General features: G+C 41.6%; 1 long non-coding RNA gene across 5 annotated transcripts in view; it reads right to left on the minus strand.

Moving 5' to 3' along the window:
- LOC125639685 (uncharacterized) overlaps nt 1–21,594 on the minus strand; it is a 291,895-nt gene that overhangs the window by 102,507 nt on the left and 167,794 nt on the right. For 2 of the 5 annotated variants that reach the window (XR_012669225.1, XR_007357556.2), the window contains one exon: nt 1,307–1,434. The exons of the other annotated variants lie outside the window; for them this stretch is intronic. This is a non-coding gene — a long non-coding RNA (uncharacterized LOC125639685). The remainder of the gene's footprint in view (nt 1–1,306; nt 1,435–21,594) is intronic. 5 annotated transcript variants of the gene reach the window in all.

Consider the following 21,594-nt stretch of genomic DNA (forward strand, 5'->3'; position numbering starts at 1 on the left):
ATTCAAAGTAGGCTGTGCGGATTCTTCATCTCGGTATGGCCAGGGTGAGGAAGATGTTATTGCTGAAACTTGTCTGTTACAATGTGCCCTGAGAAATGGAGAGTCTCAGGGATTTTTGATTATAGCAAAAGTGAATTAGGATTCCTAGGCTGAGGAAAAGACAGGTCTTGAGATGGGATCTGGAAATAGTCAAGAGTAACAACCAAGGAGTTGGCTTCAAAAAGGAGCTACAGAGGAAAAGGTAAAGTTTCTATTTTGAGTGTGCATTTAATATAACCTTTTATTCTGTTTGCAGCCCACATGATGACGCAACAGATTTATATTCCCAGATTTTGAATCACAAAAACATTAATTCATCTTTTAATTATTCATTTAGGAGTTTCTTCGTTGGGCTCTCAGGAGTACTATATTAGGCATTTCTTTTGAAGAATGAAGATTTAGATTGTAAGAAGAATGAAGATTTAGACTCTTGTAAAGCTACTGAGGATTTAAAGTGAAAACCACAGAAATAGACAAATCTTTAATTGGACACTCATATTTGGGGTACAAAAGCACAGATTGAAGTTTCATATTCATTGCACCTATATATTAAAACTCATATAGTCCTTTTAGATTAAAACTGAAATATTACTACTACACATATAATTAGAAGCATTAAAGAAAGATAGTCTCCAACACAATTCTTGTATGCAAATTGAATAGTTTTCTTTACTTAATTCAGAAATATGCAAAAACAAAGGAGTTCTGTCAGGTTTTGAAGTATCTGACTCCCACTTCTGAGCAATCACCAGGAGCCAAACACTGTAAGTGAAGAGCTTTGGTGGTGGTGTTATAAAGAGGGGAACTACAATACAGCTTGATGCTGATGAGCCAGGTGAAGGCAGCTTGCATTGGAGAGACAGTGTTATAATGAAAAGCCTTATGCAGAAAATGGAGAGCATGATCTCTCTTACGTCTGAAGTACTAATGTTAGTTTAGGTTTGTCCCAAATCATAACCCTTTGCATAACAATCCGCTCACTCTTTGTCTGTCCTGGTAAAGAAAACCACTCATCCTCTTCCCTGCTCCAGAGACCTGAATGGCATTAGATTGAAGTGAGGTGTGCAGAAGGGAACAGAGCTGGGCAAAATCTGTCGAATAGTTGAATATTCACTGAAAAAAATGGCAGTTTCAACCAACTCAAAACTATGTACAAAGTTGACGCAGTAGTTTTGGCTGGGAAAAGTTTGTCACTGCCAGAACACTATGTGTGTGTGTCCCTCTGTATCCCCATTTATAACTTTCACCCTGTGGTTGGGGTGCTCACCTCAGATCTGGGAAACCCAACTTTGAATCCACACTCTGAAACAGGGCCTTGAACTCAGCTCTCTTCTCTCAGTATCATGACCAGACTCAGAAGGTCCATGTTCCCCAAAGAGATTATTGAGGGGACACCTGTTAAATAAGGAATGTGGGGAGTTAGGCTGGAAGAAACTCAGCAACATGAACAGAGCAGTGCACAGCGTTCAATAAAGTTCAACTTCAAGTTAATTAAGCTGAATCCAAGTTCTTTGTTAATGAAACATGATGGCAATGTTTAAGTTATGCGTTCTCTGCAGTGCAGTAGCTGGCAGCATGAGCCATGGAACTCAGTCTGAGGCCCTCCGGCACCCTGGATTTTGCAAACACAAACCTAGCCCAGCAATGGACTGGAGGTGGAGGAGTTCCAGCTATACACAGACCTGGCCATGCAGGAGGAGGATAACAACGGCAAAGTCAAACTATTATTTTACCTTATTGAGGAACAATGAAGAAAGCTCTGCAGCTCTCTGAAGCTCCCCATTGCCTCAAGCCTCACAGAAGTCCTGGGAATCCTGGGGATAAATTGCTCTCCAAAGCAGAACCTGGAGTGACAGTTGTTTCATTCATTTTCATTTCAATCTGGATGGGAGGGGATAGACTCCTATATGACTGCTTTACACACACTGGCTGCTACTTGCCATTCTGGAGACTTGACAGAATCCCTGATTTGGGACAGGATAATCTGTGGCACTTGGGATCACAAGCTGTGGGAGCAGCTACTCCAGGAAGGCGATCTCACATCAGACAGATGCTTACACAAGGGGCTTGCAGCAGAAGCCTCAAGAGAAAGGATGAAAGTCCTAGGAGGCACAACAGCCCCAGCACTACATGCCGTGAGACAACAGCAAAGTAGAGCAGATGGCCAGGGTTCCACATGCATAGCGAGATGAATTTACCATGGCAGACAGCACGAGTGGGTAAAGAAGTGCCCCACCCTAGAACAGCATTGCAAGGAACGTGGCAAGTTGAACCATTTTAGTAGCATGTGCAAGTGCAGAAGGTCTCAGAAATATTCAGTCAGATTTGTACAAGAGGTGGATGGCACATCCCCAAGAGCAAGCATTTGTTGTGCTGAAACAAATGATAATGGGCACCCCTGTCCTGAAGTACTACCACCCAGGAGAGCTACTGACACTCCACTGTGATGCACTGGAGAAAGGATTGGGTATAGCTATTTTGCAGGCTCAGTCACTTATACCAGAAGAACCCTGTTAGAGACTGAGTGGGGGTACTCCCACATAGAAAAAGAGCATCTGGCTGTGGTATTTGGAGTGGAGTGATTCTATCAATACATCTGTGGCCACCTAGTAGTAGTGCAATCAGACCACAAACCCCTCAAGATACAAGGGTTTAACATGATTAAGTGCTCCAGAGAAATTGAAGTGCATGTTGATAAGCCTCCAGCACTACTAGGTAGAGATCAGATATTGAGCAGGATGATTACTGGTGTTAGCTGACACCCTGATCCTATTGGGATCCAGGAAGTGGGTGGGCGGAGCTCGTCCACTACAAAAAGATCCCCCCCCAGCCTAAGGGGGAGATCCACAGGGCCTGGAGAGCCAACTAATTACGGGGGACAACTAATGAAAAACAGGGACGGGAGTGCGGTCAAAGGGTCAAACGAAGGGAGCTGGGCATATACACTAGCATCAGAGAGTGGGCAGGAAGGGATTGTCACAGGCGTGCACCACTTACTGCTGGTCGGCACCTCCTCCTGGTCACTCAGGGGATTAGCTCTCAAGGACAAATCCACTGTCCACAGTTTGCATGCCATTTACTCTGTCTCTCCCTCTGGTCTCAAGCTCCTCTCTCACTCCAGGACTTCCAGCATCTCCTTTGTGACTTAACCCTCTGGCTAGGTCACTCAGAGTTCCCCCTTCCAGGGTACAATCTATCAGCAGTCCTAGGCAGTCTTCCCATTAATTCCCTGAGTTCTGTGTCACCCCCTCAGTGGCTGGTAGGGGAACCCAGGCCTGCCCTCTTCTCCAGGTTCCAGCCCAGGGACCCTCAGCTCAGCAATTCTGAGCTTCCTCTCTCCACCCTCTCTGCTCCTTCCCACACTTCTGGGTCCCCTCCTTTCTCTGGGCATACCAGCTTCAAACCTTCCTCCCTCTTCCCAGGAAGCAACTACTGGCTGCTGCTTACCTTCCTACGGTGGTTCCCAGAAGCTCCCAAATACACCTTTCTCTTCCCAAGGCATGCCTGCCCTTTCTCCACAGTTGCCCACTCTGTGGGCTGCTACCTGGCTTTATAGGCTCCATGCCACTTGTGCAGCCTGTTCCTAATTAATCTCCTGCTCTCTGGCTCCTGTTCCAGGTGCAGCCTGTGGAGTTAATTGGCTTTCCTGGCTCCCTTAACCCTGCTCAGGCCTGTGTGGGGTGTTCATCTCATCAGAGGGATCAGGACATAGTGCAGCATGTTAATGGAGTCGATCTCCCAGTTTCAATAGTAAAGCTGACAGAAATCAAAGAGGCTACAGAAAAGGACATCCAATGACAGGCAGTCAAGAGAGTGATACTACTGCAGGATGGCTAGAAGACAAAAGCCAAGTCCCAACAGGAACCATGAAACTGACAAGAAAGCTGAGCAGCTAGGGCCCAGCTGTTCCCTGTTCCTCTGTAGAGCTGGGGGGCTGGACTCTGCTCCAGCTGGGGAGAGAATGGACCCCACTCCCAGTGAAAAGTCCTGGCGGTTTTGGACCCTGCTCCCAGCTGGGAGCCAGGAAGCCTTGTCAATTTCATAGCTCCCTGATTCATGAAATTGACAAGGCTGTCCAGCTGCTAGCAGGGAGCAGGCATGGGGGCCCAAGAAACTGGGGCAGCTGGACCCCAGTCCCCAGGGGTGAAAAGCCCTGGGGCAGCTTCCCCTGGCTCCCAGCAGGGTATGGGGAGGGGAGAAGCCCATAGTGGCTTCCCCGCTCCGAGTGGGGGATGAGGGCAGCCTGTGGGGAGCCCGGGAGCCTGTGGGGTAGCTGGGCTCCCAGCAGAGAGCTGCCAGTGGACCTGAGAGACCAGGTTCTCAGCTCCCCACACTGCCCTTCTTAGGTCAGTGGAAGCATTCCTGGTGAAGATGTGCACCACCATCCCAAACAGAGTGGTGTGGGCATATAGGTCAACTTACTTTTCTAGTGTGGACATATCTTGAGAATGACTCTGTAGTTTGATGATTAAGGCACTCACCTGGGATGTAGGATATGTAATTTCATATCTTCTCTCTGCCCAATGAAGACAAGGGATTTGAATCCACATTCCCTACTTCCCAGGTGAGTGCCTTAATCACCAGGCTACAGAGTTGGTCTCTTTGGCACAATTAACATTTAAGTATTTCTACAAAGTGGAACAGCTTCAAGAGGAGAGTTTGAGAGAAATTCACCCCCGGAATAAATAATAACCTGATGCTAAGGATGCTCCCCTGAGTGGGGAGAGAGTTGACTTCAAGTCCTTGTTCCTGAGTGGGGATTCAAATGTGAGTCTCCCACATCCCAGGCAAATGCCCTAACCACTGGGCTACACAGGGAGACACATGTGCATGTATGTACGTTTGCTGGCCCAAATGGACTTTTCCAATTTATTGACAATTTACAAATCTAATTGACTCTTTCCCCTGATTTTTCAGTTTGCTGGCCAACTCGAAACATCAATTATTTACAAAGCCACAGAAGGGAATGAATCAAAGGGTTCTGGTGAGCAGAAAGACAAATACAACAAGGTTTGATTTTTAAGTTTTTCCCTCGCCAAGTATCCTTAATCATTAACCCGCGCCCCATCTTCTGAGATCAAGTTAAAAATCTGGACCCTGGCTATGTGAAAAGTATTGGTATACTTGGCTCCTTCAAGTCCCCCATCTCCATATGTGCTTAAAAGCTCATATAATCCAAGCTGCCTCTACACCTCTACAAAGCATTTGATAAATCTGGCTGTGATTAAGGATATATTTCCATTTTAAAATAAACACGTTGAGAAATCCCTTTTAAAGATCAAGAGATCTCCAGTTACAAAATAATAATAATAAAAAAATTCACTTAGATCATCAGTAGTCCCTTTGGATGCCTTAAACAGTATTTACTTACAAGGCTACATAAACTTTAACATCTTTCAGTTTTACTTCCCGAATATGTTTTGCACGGTCTTGCAATATAATTATATAGGTTTAATGTTATGGACAGATGCGGTGTGTGGTAAACCTTTTAATAAATGTTAAAATACATGTTTCTTATATAGTATGAAAATAGAGGAAGGTGTCAAGGTCAAGCATCTCTTATGTGACATCACAATATGGCTATAGTTATAATTTCTTCTTTCCCTGTGGCTAGAGTATTTTGCAAATGTGTTGGACACAGAAAGCACCCCCATTAGAGAGAAAATTATAGACCAGGCTGAAAGCTCTCTACTTTATACTGTTGTTCAAGCAGACCTAGGTGACCAACTTTTGGTTTTATCACTAATAAAACACAAAGAAAATTACATGGCGCAGTATGAACTCCTGTGTCAGACACCACAGAACAGGCATCTACAGGAAAAATATACAGGCTGTACATATAGTACACACAAGCCTGTGCTGTGTGTATATATATAATATGCTAGATAGATAGATAGATCTATTTAGACAGATAGCTGCCCAGAGAGAGAGAGAGAGGAAACAATAGTAATATAAAAGGGGAGGGGGAGACCTCCTACTGGCAGTGGTTACAGAAGGAGAAGTGAATAAAGTGGAAATGCTGTGCTTACCAGCTCCCACTGTTAGGGCCAGAGAGGGTCACTGAACTGCAGTTCATTTCCTATTCCACTCTCTGACTCCAACACTTTGAAGACTGCTGTAGGGATGTAATCTTTCTTCTTGCGCTCCAGTGAAAACCACACAGAAAGATCAGTCATTCGCCTACTCTGTAATTTCCTATCTTCCTCTTTTCATTTGTGTGTGTGTTTTAATGTGATTGTTCAGACCATTATTGCTTTGAAATAATTTGCCATTCATACATATTTAGTAAAAAAAAGAGTAATATATTAGCTGATCATTCTCTGCATTCTATGTGTTACATGCTTCAATGAAGTAAGTTCCTCCATTTTTCAGTTGCATATTCACCATCTCCTTTTTGGGGGTTCAGTTCCCTAGAAAGGCTATTTTCTAAAAAGTTACATGTTCATTTGAACAGTCAATATTATTTAGCACTAAATCAAGAAATCACCTACCTGTGGAGCACAGCTCCGAGAGTGTAAGAACAAGTAAGACTATGGGGTTCTAATATGGTGAGTGCCACATATTCACTTCTTTTCAATGTTGCCTCCAAACCTTACTTGCACTGAAATTCCAGTTCTCCTTAAATTAAATGAGTTGCAGATCTATTGAGAGACAGAGTAGGTAAGAGCTCGGCCCCTTTTATAGTACTCTGAAGCTGGCCTTCTGAAAAACAAAGGTAATGAAATGGTGGAGCATAAGTAAACCAGAAAAAGAGGTACAATAATGAATCATTCACTTTCTCGCTTGGACTCTCACTTGAAATTCTTACTCTAGAAATGCTAAAATATATAGTGCAATAATGCCCTTCAGTGAGCAAATATTGCACGCTAGACCATTTACCAAAACCAGGGAAAAACATCTTTTTAAAGTATAAACAGTATGCAACAGAAAATGGTATTTAACCAACTAAAGAAATAAACAAGATGCTGAAGTAATTATTTAACCACCCCACTTAGATATATTACTTTTACAAAGGTATTGCCCTTTTGGCTCTTACTTTAATAATATGCATGGTCTTCCACCCCTGGAATTCAATCCTGCAAAGTGCTGAGCACCCTGACCCAATCTGGCAAAACACTCAAGGCATCTGCTTAACATTAAGCGAGAGTAGTTCCCCTGAAGGTGCTGTGTATATTGTGAACTCTTATGTTCACATTTGAAGTTATGTGAATAATTGCTACTTTAAATAAGAATTGTAGTGATTTTTAGCAACTAGTGAAATAGCTGCTGTGGTGAAGGGAATGTCTCTGGCTCACCGGTTACTTAACTCATGACAGTAGAGTCCTGGATATACAGTTAGGGTGCAATTCACACCGGTGCAGATGGCTCACTGAAGTTAAGTCCTTAAGGAGAGCATGAAGCTGTGTGCAGACCCCTTGCCCAAAGCCCAGTGAGGTCAATGGGAGTCTTCACATTGACTTCAATGAGATTTGGATCAGGCCTTGTGGAAATTTCTCCCTCCAATGAATTTCACTATATGTGTTTCCAGATTATTTTCAAAAGCAGGAGGAAAACATTAAAGCAATAGAATAAAAACAAAATGTTAGTGGCTTTGGTGCTCACAAATATCCTCAAATAATAGCAAAAGAGCTGCCCCTTTTCTATTTACTCTGAAGTCTTCTCTTGTGCTGCTTTAATTCACTTAGTTACATTAGGAAATCATCTCTGAAACCTCTGGAACACCTGAAATATTCATTCCTGTGGCACAGCAGCAGGCTCTTAAGACAGGTTTAGTAGATGTTCTTAAAGTTTTTACCACCCCTTGTCAAAATAAATCAAATTGTGCTAATCTCCACAAGCACTTTAAAAGGATTAAAATTACGGGGAATCATTTTATATACCAAATTACTTTGTATATTTCTATTCTTTTGAATGAGAGGGGGGAAAATGAATTGAAAATCAAAAGAGGGAATTGCTCTTTTGATACAACTCTTTTCTTTTCTACAGGCATAATTAAATAGATCTTAAAACACAAGAGTGAGGCAGAATGGGGGGGGGTAAGGGGAGAGGAAGGATGGAAGGGAGGAAGATGGGGAAAACAGAGAGAGTTCAAAGGCCAGAAATTAAATGTTTACCTCTCACTCTTCTAGGGGTGCTGGAACAGTTTGTGTAGTGGGGGAGCTGAGAGCCATTGAACCAAACTGTAAACCCTGTATATGATGGAAACCACTTCAAGCCAGTACCTATGCACTCTTCTCTTTTAAAGGCACATCAGATCAGATTCTCACCCCAGCTGAGGATTGCCCTAGTTTGGAGGGGTCTCCTGATGATGTAGATCTCTTCTAGTTTGCGTCTACTGGCTGGCTACTCTCTCTCCAGTCCCTGGTGCAACTGAAGGCCTTGCTGTCGAGGCTGGGGGTGGGGGAATGGTCAATTAGAGCACTGCTACAGTCTAGCTAAGGTGGTCTAACTGATACTGGGCCAAGACTACAAGATTAGGGAGCCATGACTGGCTCCACAGCTCAGCTCTACTTAGCACACACTTGGCGCAGCTGAGAATTTGGACCATTGCCAACAACTCTTCTTGTGTTTTACGGCAGTATATTTTTAATTGTAAGATGACCTCCTATAAATAGGTACTAAGTAAATAGACTTTTCCTTGCATGCAGACTTTTCCTTTTCAGATAATATTTTCCTCATTTTTCTATCCATGGATCTTTCCTGGTGGGTCCAGGTCAAGGGGTTTTGAAATTTCTCCCCCGGTTCATCATGACAAGCACTGATTTCTTGTGCTATAAATATATAGACTATAAATGCTTCTGCCTTCTCTGGCTAATGATAACAGTGCTAGTCCACAGAGGGTAGGAATCTGCATATAGGGCCTACATATAGTACAGCTCTTAATTCACCAAGGAATGATGGCCTAAGAATCTCAAACATATATTCTGTCCAGGCAAACAAACAAAGGGAGTCTCAGAGAGACTTTATTTGAATAGGTTTTATCTGGGCTAAATGAAAAGTAAACGCCCTATGTGGTTTGCTTGCTTTGACTGTGCAGTTTCTCTGCAAAGGAGAAACTTAGTTAGAAGGGGGAAAAATAGGAAACTTCAGAGCCAGAGGGACAAGCTGATCCTCCACCCCCCACCCTCCACAAGACTCCAGGACTCTGATATTCACACCACAGGATACAAAGAACTGAGCGCTGGAGTCAGTGGGACTTTCTTATGTCCTACGAGGAAGCAACTGGGTGCTGGAAGGAGAGAGGATTTTCCTTTTGCCTTTGAATCGCTGGGGTATAGCAACCTATCAGGCCTTCCTCAAGCAGGTAGGGGAAAATAGAGACAGTTGATTGGAAGTGTGGTTACATGGGGGAGACTAATGGGGAAGGAGGGACATGATCTGAGAAGCAACATAGATTTGGAGGTCTATCTGAACCATTCATGAACTACAAACTTTTTGAGGCCTCTACATCACAGTTTCTTAGATGAATGTGTGCAGTGTTTCTGCTGTGTTGTGTGCCTGTTCTTATAAGTTTTAGCAGTGTTGATGTTGGGTATCTTTATATACTGTGGGGGGGGGTTCAGCAAATATTTGCTTGAATAAAAACTTCTGAATTCTCTTTGGCTCTGCCCTTTCATGTTTGATTGCCACTAATGTTCTCGTGATTAAGTTTAGTAGAAGGAATGTTTGCGGAAAGAGCAACTTTTAAATGAATATTAGAGAATGTTCACAGGGAGCGAATTTTGAACTTGTAAATGTGAGTAATCACAAGAGAAACCTGATTCTAAGTGTTATAGTTAACCAATCAGGAAAGAGAAACAGAGAAAAAGGCATGAGAAGAGTGGGAGGGGTATGATGTACTATTAGTCATGGCCTGAGAAAACAATAGAGGAAAGTATCATTTAAACAATGACAGGTCTAGATGTCCCTCTACCCATTATTTATTGCAAGATGGAGATGGAGGAGTTGCCCAAACCCCACATACTTGACGAAGAATCCAGAACAGATAGTTAACTGAAGGGACTGGGGAGATGAAAATTTTGAGCAAATGTTGCAGTTCCTGAGGAGCTGAAGGCAGCTAATACAACATATCTGAACCCGTAATGTAGTTGATTCACTGAATCACAACTTCAGCAACATCCACATTTTCTCCACACACATACAGGCCGGTGGAGGTCCAGACTTGAAGAGGGACCTCAGATATTCAGAAAGAAACATCCATGATAGCCCTGTGAAATAGGAAACTGCAACTTCAGTGAAGGTTCATATATTATATATATATATATATATATATATATATATATATATATATATATATATATATATATTCATTTTAGAAATTTCTTTTTAGGGGTCCCACTCTCAGCCATTTTCCTTACTTCTTCCTGCTGATAAACACTGTAGAGGTGGAGTGATAAATAGAAGTGGAGAGCACTGCGCAAATACTCCATGCTTACAGAAAAGGAGGAAAAATCAAATAAAATTTAAGAAGACCAAGGGGAAATGGTTGGAGCTGGTCATTTATACTGCATGTGACTAAAAAGTACTTGCCTTCTGCTTCTGGGGAGGTAGGGTTATATAGTTCTTGCTGTACTGGAATTTTTATTCTGGCACAGAAGAGGTGATTTATGACAAGTGACAGTTTTATTTTCTTATACAGAAAAACCTTGCCATTTAACCCTTTTCGAAGAACACAGGAAGAAGAAACAGTGATACCGGAATTGTAGCATTATTAATGAAGTACCATATCAGATTAAAGTTGAATCACTTCACACAAAAGAAAAGAGGAAAAAAGACATTCTAAACAAAGTGTCTTAAGCGTGCACATACACCATAAATATGATCAAAATATGAAAAATCTGCCTGGATGCACTAACAAACAAATAACTAAAAAGGCTCTTGCACCCGCTATTTTAAATTAAAACATGCGTGCACACATACACAGAGGAAAAATAAGCAAGGACATTTTTTCCGATAGCCAGTTTCAGGAATACAGCTGTTCTCCTGTGCTAGCAGCTATTGCCAGCCAAATAAAATATCACTGTTCCACTAGGAAATGGCTAGCTAAACAGAAAGTGCAATGAATCTGCAGCTGATGAATATAAGGATTTCTCCATGAAGTCCCCTATGTCAAAAATTATTATAGAGGCTTTCTGTAATTTAGGACATTCCCAAGACTGGTTACTCAGTGTTATGTAAATGACAAATGGCCAGAAAGAAATACCTTGGAACAGATGAATAAAGCATTTGGTTCATAGGGAAAGAGATCAATATAAGTTTAATTGGAAGGCTCGAAGTGTTAAAATTATAACACTTTAGTAACCTTCAATTGGACATTATTATTTTAATTAGCAAACACTAAAAAGGTACTTTAAAAATGTAAAAACAAACAAACAAAAAAAGAGCAATTCCCTTGATTCTCCAAGGAGTGAATTTCACCTCCAGTTACAGATAAAAGGTTAAGAAATTGATGGCCAGGTGTGTCAACACAGTAACAGACTGGTATGCTCATCCTTTTTCATTCACACAATATGCTATGCTAGGGGACAGAAAAATAGCATGCGGCATTTTAAAACTGACTCAGCCATGTTCTAGTGCCCCAAACCATGCGGTAGTTTTCTGCTTTTTTCCAGAGATGGAGGACTTAGTGTGTTATGCTTTCCAATGGGGTTACACAGGGCCAAATTTGTATACAGGCTTTCCTCCTCCCTCTCCACCCCCACATCCCCTGTGCAAGGGCCAAACACAACAAGGCTGGGGCGGGGGAGGAAGAGGCAAGGACACTAAGGAATGGTGCTTGTGTGCACTCCCACTGCATGCTGGGAGGGAATTCAGGCTTCTGAGGGAAATAAAACAACTACAGTGTCTCATGACTGAGAATGGAGCTATGGAAGTGGCTACCTCCATCTTCCACATAGGGCAGGAAAAATCTCTATACAGGGAGGGTCCAAGATGTGCATGGATCTCAAAGGCCTGATTTGACCTTTGTTGTTGTAGCCATGTTAGGCCCAGGGTATTAGAGAGACAAGGTGGGTGGAGTTTCTCTAGCTTGAAGAAGAGCTCTTTGTAAGCTTGAAAGCTTATATCTTAGGCTAACAGCAGTTGTTCCAATAAGATATATTACCTCCCCCACCTTGTGTCTCTGATTTGACTTTTTTTTCATTCCTTATTCAAACAAATGCCCATTGAAATCAGTGGGAGCCTGAATAAAGAGTAAATACCAACAGAGAAAGAATTTGGCCCTGTGAAAGGAAATTCTTTTAAAATTCCTTCAGAAGCCCCATTTCCCTGAGCTTTATTTGTCACATTTGTTTATGTGCTATGACTAGCTCATTCACCACTGGAACATCTATCCTCTTTAATTCCTTCAAAATATTATGCATAATACTTGGGTGAGATCCCTTCTCAATAACAGACATTTATTTTATTGTTCTTATTTTACACCTTTTCGGATATCTGTACCTTTGGCCTCTCTGAAGCCTTCTTACTGCCCTCCACGATACTTGCTCCAAAATCCCTTTAATAAAAGATGGCTCAAGCACCATATGGTATTCCAAATGCCTCGCTAGCTTTTCATGTAGTGCTCGGATATTTTCTCTGACTTAGTTTCAATACCTCCATTTATACATAACTCAGCTTTGTTTGCATTATTTTTTAAAAAACTTCTGTTAAGGCACCAGGTCAAATGCTTTAGAATTTTATCCAAATACCACCCCTATCCCTTTCTACTGAGCATACAGCCATAGATAGTAGCCTGAGGGAACAAGACACATTTAGAGCTGCACTGGACTCAAAATCCAAAAAAGATACTATCTTGTGGACTAGATTATCACTAGAGCTAAGTGAACCATACGTATAAAATAAGACACTTGAATTATACCAAACTTTGTTGGAAGTTGGAAAATGTTCACTTGATTTTTGTTCACCTGCTGTTCACTTCCTGGACTTGGTCAGGAATGGAATGCTGCAGTGTTAGGAGAAATTATGTTCCTTTGACAGTTTCAGCTGAAATGGAAAACAGAAAACTGGAGCTAAAGGATGCTCCTGGGGTTAAGACACTGGATTGGGATTGCAGAGATGTGGGCTTCATTCCTGGTTGTGCCACACACTCCTTCTGTGATTTTGGGCCAGTCATAGGAACAAAGAAAGCATCAAAATGGATCTGTTCAGTCAGTGGTTTATCTAGTCCAGTATTGTATCGCTAAATTGCCCAGTACCAGCTGCTTCAGAAGAATGTGCAAGAAACCCCACAGAAAGCAGTTATAATGTACCCACATTCAAAGTTTCTTTCTTTCTCCATTAGTTAGTCGGTGACTTTTGTGCTGAAGCATGAAGTATTGCGTGCATTCCAAAAAACTCTTGTGTTTTTATGAAACCTAACACATACTGCTTACTTCTTTGGCTGCTACCAAACATTGAGCAGAGGTCTTCACTGAACTGTCAAGTTTTTTTTTTCCTGAGTTGTTACAGCTGTTCTCTCTTGTTCTGCTCTCTTGATCAATGGGAATTTTCTCGACACTGCCATTTTGTCTGGCCATTGCCCAGAACTGAATGATTTTACAATGTCCCAGAACTCTGTAACTTCGTAAGTCAGAGCATACTGTTGTGATGATGGCACCCAATTCTCATAGTCCTTTTTCTCTCCACACTGGTCACATTAACAGTGACTAAATGTTTTGTTCAAATGCTATTCGTCCAACAAAATATAGTTCTGTGGTCAGGGAATTGTTTCATTGCCTATGTAACACCTTCAGCCCATGGCCACTATGAGCCATGCTGCTGTAAATTGAAGATTAGATTATTGTATGTACCTGTAGCAGGGTGGCTACCCTGCTCCTAAAATAGAAGGGGTTGAAAGCAGCCCTGGAGAGGGCTGTGGCTGGGGATGGCTGATTGGGGAAGCAACCACAGCTGGGCTACGCCCCAGTCAGCCCCCCCCCCCCCAGTTGACCTGTATAAAAAGGCTGTGAGCTGGCAGCCCAAGGAGAGAGTAGGGCCTGCCTGACAGACAGGGTACTGAGGGTGGTGCAGTGCTGGGGAAGGAGCAGGCTGAGCGGGGTGCTCCAGGCTAGGAACTCCTCAGGCTGTAAAGCCTGGTCCAAGGCCCGTAGAGGTACTGGGAGGCAGGTCTGAACCCCCTTGCCTATGATGAGTGGCCTTTACACTGCAGTCTGCTCCAGGGAGTGGGGGCTTGGTGATGACTGGCAGTAGCCCAGACTGAGGCAAGGTGGGGATAGTGGGTTGGGGGTTCCCCAGGAAGAGGAGACCCAGAGGTAGAGTGTTGGGGTGCTGCCAGGGTGCAGAACCCAGAGAAAGGGGCACTGGGGTCTGTGAGGGACAGGGGGCCAGAGCTGTGTGGATCAGTGGCCTGTAGAGGGTGCTCCAGGCTGGAAAAGAGCTAATTCCCAACGACCAGCAGGAGGCGCTGCAGGGGTGAGTCTGCGCTCCTTTACAGTACCTAACAAAAGTTAGGTCCTGGAAAAGTTTCCAGTGGCTACACAATGTTGTTGCTAGAGTTCTCATGCTCATATTGACATCATCCTCCCTTTGATCTTTTCCCAAATCTCTGTTGTTAATAATGGGAGATCTGCACATGGACCAAGGAGAGAACAAAGCCCTTATTATTGTATTGCCTGCCAATAAGTGCCTGCCAACACTCTTCAGCCATCTTTCTTTTAAAGATTGTGGAGCATACAGAGGAATTTCCACTCTATTTACAAGGCCCAAAAGAAATATGCCCCATTTCACCTTGGAGATTTGTCCAGTGTTGCAGAGAAACAGAATTATGGGGAACCATCACCAAACATGTAACTGATTAGGTGCCCGGCTATCACTTTGGGACACATTTTCATGCCTCGATTCATGTTGAATAGCACCTTCTGCACAAGCAGTCCCCAGAAAGTCAAAGAAGACTCTGGAATACAGTGCTATTCATTGTGTGTAAAAAATATCAGAAAATTGGTCCTTTATTGCTATATCCTTTTCCAACACTCTTCATCCATCTTTGTTTTAAAGATTGTGAACCAGATCCCTGTTCCCAGTCTGGCCACTTTGCATTTTTCAGGTGTCAAAAAGTGGCAGGATTCTTTCTCTACCTAGCCCCTGGAGAATTCCCTTGATGGATGAGAATTCACGGCAGGCATAAAACTGATAGAGGCAACTCCTATACCAGCTGTTTCCCCCAATTTTGGAATAAGGGGTGTGTTATAGAGGGAGGGAACAGGGGAGGTGCCCTAGCATAGCTGTGCTGCACTACATTGATCCTCAGCTGGTATAAGGTCTCTAACGGCCCTTACACCAGGCATAAATTAGAGCACCCAATGGACTACTCTAACTACTGCCAGGCTGAATGCCACAGAATCAGGGAGAATTGATTCCTCATGTGTTGCGGGCTGTTAGGGGCAGAGCATGTGTCTACTTGTCTGTTTGAAAAGCACACGGCATACCGTGGATATTACAACAGTGTAAGCAAAAATTATTATTGATAGTAATATTTTGGTACCCAATGAGCATGAAAAGTAACTTCACTGTTGTCACACTAGTTATCCTGAACTTCTTATGCAACAGCCCAGTGCTGCTTGGAATTGTGCTTTATAAGGGGGGAAGGAGGAGCTGGAGCCCAGTGTACTCTAGGGTAACAGAGGCGCTCCAGAGGGAACTTTTAAATTCAGTCATGCCAAGGCTCAGAAGACAGGAGTCTGTCATTCCCATGGGGACTCAACAGCTAAGGAACATGAAAGCATTTTGGGGGTTCACAGTAAAGAGAAGCCTAAAATATCACAATCAACTCAGCCCCATGCACATTCCTATTCCTTATAAAGTTAGCTAACTAATCAGTAACACTGCCCATCAACTCTCTCCAAAGACAGTAAACTCTGGCTGTAGCCTAGTTAAAATCAACAGCTCACAAAGGAGTGAATAACTCAAAACTGCATTTCTCTTCAGGGCTCTTAAAATTATTGTAGAGTTTTTTTGGATTTTAGAAACCAAAACCAGCACACTAAATTTAGACACATAGTAGAACCTGAATGAAATACAATGGATAAACCAAAATTCCCAATTTTTAAACTCCACACTTCAGAGATGGTTACTCCCGCCTCATTTACAAACACAAATACAGATTCATAAAGTGCTTTACAGACGTGTCCAAACCAACCTCTGGATACTGGATATTCTTTGAGGGGAAGACCAACAACAATCACTATGGCCTCTCTCTTCCTTCTTTTACCCCATCTCTTCTTTTTCCTGCCCAAACCTTATCTTTTTACCTTTTTCCCGGTCACAGATTCTGAAGTCTCGTACCTTTAATCGTTCCACCTGCCATTCAATATCACCCCCCTCAATGCTTATGTGCCTGACCACCCTTTCCCTCCCTTTTTTCTAGCCCCTTTGCCCTCAAACTAGAAGCATGTCCTGCTTTTCCTCATCCTCAAAAAACTGCCCCATGTTCCTATTGCCTCTTTATCTACTGCCCAGTTTCCCCTTTAAATTTAACTTCCAACCTCAACCTCACATAAGGATGGCAGGATCTATCCTTTCTTTCTGATCTCATATTGCTTGCTTGACACTGGAAAACCTTTTACTCAAAAAGTTACTACTAGGGAAGCTGACTGATATCAGACAAAGAATATGAGGATTCAGGAATTTTTGAAGTCTGGATGAGCTAAAAGAGCTACCAGATTATCATCCCTTCTATCGGAATAGAGAGGCAGATGCTGAAATGTTAGTAACTGAACAGCTTTTTAAAGACAGGAAAAAAAAATCAGTGGAATGAGTTAATTAGATAATGAAGGGGATATATTTAGTAATTAATTCAGGTTATATAAAGCTGTTGAGAAGACGCTGTAGATAACTCATTGAGAAAGGCCCATCAGGGGCCTAAATGCTTCCACCCCCCTGCCAGCCCCTCCTCAGTATGAAATCTTTTCTGAAATACTACTAGAAATTTTGAAAGAAAGTCTGTTCTGATATATAGTAATTGGTGTGCAAAGAGATATTTTTCTCATTTATGAAACACCTACTTAAGCCATTTGTTTTGGCAAAGGAGGGTGAAATATCTTTGCTAGAACTGTGCAAAATATAGTACTTGATCAGAACCATGCCGGGGGTATTTGTTGAGGCAAGGAAGGAAATGGAGAAGGGTAAACTCACAGGCCGAGGGGGTGCCCTTAATGTCACTGTGAAGTAGCATATTGGTGCAGGCTTACCCTTTTGGTCATCATACACCTATGTAATGAGCTGTTGGTGACTTGTGTTGGCTGACACATGGGCACCACAACTTCCCCAGCAATAACTTCCATTAGACATGGGTCTCAACCAAACCCCTGCATACTGAGTATTCTTCAATGGTCACCACCGTGCTAGGCATACCTGAAATCAGATCTGACCACCGGAGACACTATGGACATGAGCAAGCCTGCTGCCTTACATTGCAAGGATGACTTCTTTAAATGGAGGAGAGCTGACAGAATGTAACCTTCCCCATGGAGAGAAAAAGGTTACTACAAGTCATGAAGGGATTCAATGTGCCAGGCATGAAATTAGAATCCCAATAATATATATTACTTTGGTAGAATTTTAAATTAAGGTAACCTGTGTAAAATAAAATAATTGAATTGGTTTAAAATAAGTGATCAAATATGTTCCAAGACAGGGAATTATGTAGACATACAATACTTTATTTTAATATTGTACATATTGTATTACAAATGTATGCACAGATCTGAAAATGGATTGGAGGCAGGCAGAGTGCTGGGCCCATGGAGAGTCCTCCCCCTGAAGTTAGGGTTGCACCTTTATAAAGCATTAAAAGTAATAAGAAATAAACAGGGCTCTTCTAAAGTTATAACTGACTTTATACTAATTCATTACGAAAAAAGTTTATCATCTGTTATCAAGTACTTAGGAAGGTTACCTTCATTTAAAGTGTTACCATAATTGAAGTGTAAAAGATCTTGGTTGTTCTAAAATACCTGGTTAGGAAACAAAGTACGTCACGCATGATAAATCAATGCTTCCAAAACCACATTGTGTTGTATGAATCTCAAAGAAGCACAAGCTTTAAAATTCAGATCCCACACTAATGCCAAGAAACCAAGGAAGGCCATTTTTCATGGGATTCCACCACGATAATGACCACAGCAATGGCTGAGAAACTATTACAGATGAGCCACACTGAATGTGATATGAGTTAAATATCTAAAGTACAATTCATCAGCAGTGCATAAATAAATTGCAGAGGGGGAGAGGGAAAAAAGGTATTTTATTCTATTGATACATTTAGTAAGTCTCCATAACCCATTTCCTTTTTCCAGTGATTTTTCTGAGCCAAACATTCAAGACTTAGTTGAAACTGAAGATAATGTTAACACTTTGTCAAGCATTTGAATCGCTTCCAGCATATTGTAGTATAATCCGCTGTCCACAAACATCCCCTTCATTATTGCCTAATTACATGCAAATTTCATAAAATGAATGAGTTTTAAGTACTTGTCAATCTGTCATCCTAGGAACCACTGAAACATTTTGACTGCTAGATAAATAATCAGCAATAATCACACTATGCAAATTTGATATTTTCTGTACAATTATCTGAAACCATAAATAACTGGACACAAAGACATTTGGCATTCTCTCAAAGACTTGACCTACAGGGTTTTTTATTCCCAACAAACATGCTAGCAGAATTTTTAAAACTCTGACTAGATAAATGTGACTAGTAGGAACATTATCAGCACTAAGTGTATTCTTATTTTGTTTTATTTTTATCTAGGGTTGGGTTCCTTTCTTTAAGATTAACTGCATTAACTCATAATTGCATTTGTGTTCAGGCTTCTAGTTCTCTTCCTTTTTGCATTTCTTCTTTATTTCTTAATCTTTATCTTTGTCCTTGTTTAATTTTTCTTTTCAAGTAATCAAGAAAAGAGATGGGAGAGGACCTGTTAATATTTTTTTCCATTGTAGGGCTTTTATGGTGGTTTTTATCATGATTCATTTTTGACATTTCTAACACACTCCAGGCACTTCAGTAGAACCAGTACCAGGAGACTAATTATCAGCATTATAGACAAGCTTGGAAATGTATAAATAGTCCATGCAGGTGAACTTGCAGAATCTAGAGCTACTTCTATTTTCTATTTACTGTGTGTGTGTGTGTGTGTGTGTGTGTGTGTGTGCGTATGGATGTGTTTGTGGGTGTGTGTTTTGAATTCTTAAATACTGGCTCAGAAATTGATGTTTTCCTATAAACAGTAATAAAGCTCTCAAAAACAAAACCACGTCAACTAAAAAAAAGAAGACAACTGAAAATCTGAAAAATGAAACACGACTAAGATGTTACCATTAGTACTGGCATAAACTACTGGCAAAATACTGAGGCCAAGAATTCGGTGAATAATTATAAAAAAAATATTTTGCAGTATTGCCTTGATTTTTTAAAAATGAATTTGCTTTTACTCCATTAACGTGATTACTGTTCATTCCCTAGGGAACCAACTTCACCAGAACAAATATCTGCAAAAATCAAGTTTTAAATTCAAGTGCCTGAATATTTACTGAAAATGAATCTCAAATGTGATAAGTAAATGACTATGTGATTTTCAAAATTTTTGAATTGTTATTTTTATATTTGAATATGCAATACAAAATTCACACTGTTACTGGTTGGATGTACCAGCCATTCAGCTGAGTAGCAGACCCAATGCTGCGTTATTTGTGTAACAAACAATACAATACACATTTTGAATTCTCAGTCATCTCATTTAACTGTTCTCAAATTATTCATTAAAGAAATTTGTGATTAATTTTGAATAATGAATAAATTTGAGGATTTCATAGTTTGTTCATGGATAACTCATGATCTGTAAAAGGTGAAATTCATCAAATAATTGATTCTTTACAAAATATTCACTTAGCGTACAGGAACATTTGAACAGCCCAATAACTTCCTCTCTTATGCCTCTAATCTAAAAACATGTCTGTTATATTAATGTTTTGCTTCTCACAAACAAGAAATTTAATAATAAAGGTCCCTGAACACAACACTAGACTCAACCTCTCTTTTCTGGGAAGATCAGCTTCTAGCAAGACAAATAGGTAATAATACTCTTATTTACACCATGCACAAAATTCTGGCAAATATGTGACAGCTTTATGAGGTAAAGTCTAGTGCACTTGAAATGTAGCTTACAGGTTCAAAATCATCTTACTAAAACCTGCTTTTTATCAGGGATCTTAATGGAATAACTTTCTATCATCTTACCTATTCAGTATTCACATATTTGAATTCAATAGAGGCATGTGGAAATGTGCATCTGCAAACTGTTTCAAGGCTTGCAGTGACAGCAACAAATGCAACCAATAGATGTACACCTGCTGGATAAGAAAAATGAAATACGCATCATAGCTGACTTTCCCAAAATTCTACCAATGCCAATGACCCATTGAATGGTGATTACTTTATAGGATGTACAAAACCACTGCAGACTACATAGCAGTTTATAATGCTGACTGTTTTGGGGTCACCCAAGGTGAATAAATACTGACAATTCTGGATGTAGAAATATTCTTGTGATAAATACTCCTGGGGGAATTCTGTGCCAATGCACAATTTTGCAGAAATCAATATTATGCACACAGAATTTCCTTTCCCCCACAGAAATAGGCTTCAGAATTGCTGGCTGCCACTAAGGGCTGCTGGACTTGGCAAAGCCCAGCTTGCACATAGAAGACACTGCTGGGGGGAGGGGGAGGGGGAGGGGGAGGGAGCGGGAGCTAGAGGGTTCCTGGCCACTGCAGGTCTGTGCATGCCTTGGGAGAAGGAGTCAGTGGTGCTCAGAAAACTCCACACAAGCCTGGGACTGAGCATCAGGCTGTTTCTTCCTCTGGATCCCTGGGCTCTGAGGGGTAGGGAGATAGGTGTCTGGGCTGGGGAGGCCCTACGACTCTGCCCTGGGGGTGTGGGTATCTGGCTGGGGGGGGGATATGGCTGGATTCTGGAGGGGGAGGGGCAGAGAAACAGAAACTGGGCTGTTGTAGGGTTTCTTTAACTCTCTACTCTGTGAATTTTTGTGTGTCTGTATTACAGACATACCCGCTGACTGGTATTTTGAAATAAATTACCAAAATAATTGAAACTGGCATGATTATATAGTATTATTTTGACAAATAGAATTTGCAGAATTTTAAAGTATTGTGTGCAGAATTTTTAATTTTTTGGCGCAGAATTCCCCCAGGAGTAGTTAAGAACTCTTCTGTGCCTTGTGCATATTCCCTATATCAGGGGTTGTTAAACTGTCTCCAGCCTTTACTCCAAGCCTTCATGTGTTTTCTTGTCATGAGCCCAATTCCACAGTCCTTTGCTACTGCATATGTCTAGTTGTATATTTTGTAAGCCTAAAATAAATAGGATCAGTTCAGTCAGGGCATTCCAAAAGTGGGAAGTGGTATGGAAGAAATCAGCAAAGGGAAGGTTAGGGTGTGGTGAGGCTGGCATCACTGGTTGAGCAGATGGGATGGAATGATACAGGGATTGGCAACCTTTGGCATGCGGCCCTCCAGGGTACACTCCCTGGCGGG

The sequence above is a fragment of the Caretta caretta genome, chromosome 1, assembly GCF_965140235.1.
Source record: "Caretta caretta isolate rCarCar2 chromosome 1, rCarCar1.hap1, whole genome shotgun sequence".
Lineage (NCBI taxonomy): Eukaryota > Metazoa > Chordata > Testudines > Cheloniidae > Caretta > Caretta caretta.